The sequence below is a fragment of the Mycetomoellerius zeteki genome, unplaced genomic scaffold (assembly GCF_001594055.1).
Source record: "Mycetomoellerius zeteki isolate Tzet28-1 unplaced genomic scaffold, Tzet1.0 scaffold78, whole genome shotgun sequence".
Lineage (NCBI taxonomy): Eukaryota > Metazoa > Arthropoda > Insecta > Hymenoptera > Formicidae > Mycetomoellerius > Mycetomoellerius zeteki.
The window spans coordinates 309,686-312,694 of NW_017257808.1; the positions used below are offsets into that span (position 1 = coordinate 309,686).

General features: G+C 31.4%; 1 pseudogene; it reads left to right on the forward strand.

The window, feature by feature from the left end:
- Nucleotides 1-2,086, forward strand: part of LOC108729598 (cytochrome c-type heme lyase-like) — a 3,457-nt pseudogene extending 1,371 nt beyond the window's left edge.
- The last annotated feature ends 923 nt before the right edge of the window (nucleotides 2,087-3,009 follow it).

Here is a 3,009-nt window from a genome sequence, read left to right on the forward strand (position 1 = left end):
GCAAAATATTTCGTGCGTGGGTAAAACAGACTACACTGAGTCGAAAAGTCCTGTACCATTTTGCGGTGTCAACAATAGTTAAGGAGATATTAACCGATATTAAATTTAAAGATAACCGAATAAGAGCGTCCGGTCGGCCTACTGCTGCCGAATGTACAACCCACTATTGTTGACACTATTGTTGGCACCGCAAAATGGTACAGGACTTTTCGACTCAGTATAATCTGTTCTACCCACGCACGAAATATTTTGCGGTCGTTACCAGATACCCTGCACACACACACAGACACACGCACACGCACATGCACATGCACACACACAGGGTCCGGCCGAATACATGTAAAAGCGGACACGACGTGATTCCTTATAAAAAGGTAAAAAAATATAGAACAAAATTTTTCAATTTTCTGCTTAGTTTTCGACAAAATCTAGTTTGAAAATCCGCTGCATACGTATGCTGTTACAGCTAAGCTACGGTTCGTCGAGCGACGTATAACGCGTATAGTGTTTATAAACAACGTTCTACGACCTCCAATGTCGAATACTCGTGTCAGTTTTCATTCAAATATCATGATGATGAGTTATACGAACAGGGAGTGCGTCGATATGAGCAATAGGTGTCTACTGTAATTGATAAAATAAAATTTTGTTCATTAAAAATTTTCTTTGTTTTTCTATAAACCTATTACTTTAAGGTTCCGTGTAAACATTGTTTATAAATACTATATGCGTTATACGTCGCTCGATGAACCGTAGCTTAGTCGTAAGTTTACGCAGTAGATTTTCAAATTAGATTTTATCGAAAACTAAACAGAAAATCGAAAAATTTTATTTTATATATTGTTTTTACTTTTTTTTATAAAGAATCATGTCGTGCTCGCTTTACATGTTATTTGGCCGAACCCTGTATATATTAGGGTTGGTAAAAATCATGTTCTTTTTTTTTAAAGAACAAAACTTTTTTTCGTTAAAAATATGTTATTAATGTTTTAAATATATTTTGAACAATATTAAAAAAAAAACATGTTTTAAATAGTACTTTTAAAAAGCTTATTTATACATTATTAAAACGTTTGATATTCATAGGCCATTTTTATTTCAACTAATTTCAAGGTCATTTTAAGTAAAATCTTAAGAATCTTAGATTCTTAAGATTCTAATTCGAGATATTTTTCAATTCCGGCTTTCCGGTTTCCAATGTTTTCATCGACCTCTTTAATAATCAAAATATACTTTTGGTTGGCCGTTTTAATAATATCTCATCCATCGCGGTGATACAATTCGTGTTCTAATGTACACTATAAGTACTGAAAATCTCTATAGTATGTGTAACACGTTAAAAATTTGTTTAAAACATATGTTTGTTTAAAACAGTACAGTGTTTAAAACATGTTTTAAACATTTGTTTTAAATACAAATGTTTTAAACATAACCCTGGTATATATACAGGATGAGTCATTTTAATATTAGTCATTTGACACACACTTTCAGAGATAATAGCTTGTAACACTTTACATGGGCCACCCTGTATATATTTTCAGTTTAATGGCAATAAATTAAGTTTACGTGGCAATATTGTTATTGGGTATTTAATTGTATAAAATATTTATATGCTTTTATACTAACTTCCTGATTTCATATATAGCATCTTATATAGTATGCACTAATCTAATATAATGCAAGTGAAAATTTGCTATTTTATTCGTATATAAATGAATGTGATTGCAGATGCCACCAGCGAATCAGCAATCTGCTCCAGACCAATCATTTCCTTTGCCAACCAGTAGGTAGATTTCGTTGATACCTAAAGCAACCGGGGAGGAAAGATAATTTTGGGTATATCCCTCTCTCAACAAATATTCTTGAATGCTGTGTTGAGGAAAGGATGGCGATGGAAAAATGATATCTCCCAGAAAGATATGGATGACATAATAAAAATTCACAATGCCAATAACGAACAGGCATGGCAAGAGGTTCTTAAATGGAAAGCCTTTCACGCACGAGAGTGTGACAATCCCAAGCTGCGCAGTTTCGGAGGGAAAGCATCCACATATTCTTCACATGCACTTATTCGCCATTGGATGGGGTATCGTTGATTCTTTATAATTTCGATTCTAGAAATTTTAACCCTGCTGATCTATTCAAATATATATAGGCATATATATATATATATCTTTATGGTTGGCACATACTGGGACCAATTATACGTAAGGTATACATAAGTATACATTGATATACATTAACATTTCAATTAGTATTTTGTAATTTTTTTTTATATGTATAAACCGTAAATGAAGATATATCAAAATTTAGTACTTTTTTACGCCTTGTTATTTATGGGTACCATTAAAAAATGGATTGAAAACAGCTTATGCATGATATACATATCGTAAAATGCAATATACATTCATGGTAACTATATACGTAATATTTCGTAATTAATTGTGATTTATATACATTATATTAAACATTACATCGAAAACAGGAAGTTTTTTATGTATTGCAACTTAATGAAACCATACAAATTCTATGTAACGTCACATATTGGGTCCAATTCCTTCAATATAATGAGAAAAATTGGGACCAGCCAGTGGTCTTTTACATGATTCTTATCAAAATTAATAAAATTTATCGGTTATTACTATGTCAATTAAAGCATAGATCAGATTCTCATAAGATACGTAAGTATTATCGAAAGCAATCTTTTAAATGATTATTTACCTTTACAGATTATGATTAAAAAATATAAAGAAGTAGAAAACATCCTCTATAGCACAGAATTTGTAGCAATATTGCTGCAATAACGCTGTAAAATTGCTGCAACTTGCAATATTGCTGCAATGTTGCAGCATTGTTGTTGTAGGGGATATGATATCATGTAATTCTAACTTCAATATCTGTGCAATACGAGCACTATATTTGAAAATATCTAAAATGCAAAATACGTCAGAATATACGTTAAATACGAGAGCAAAAAATTAATTAAAAAATTTTCCTCAACGACATAAC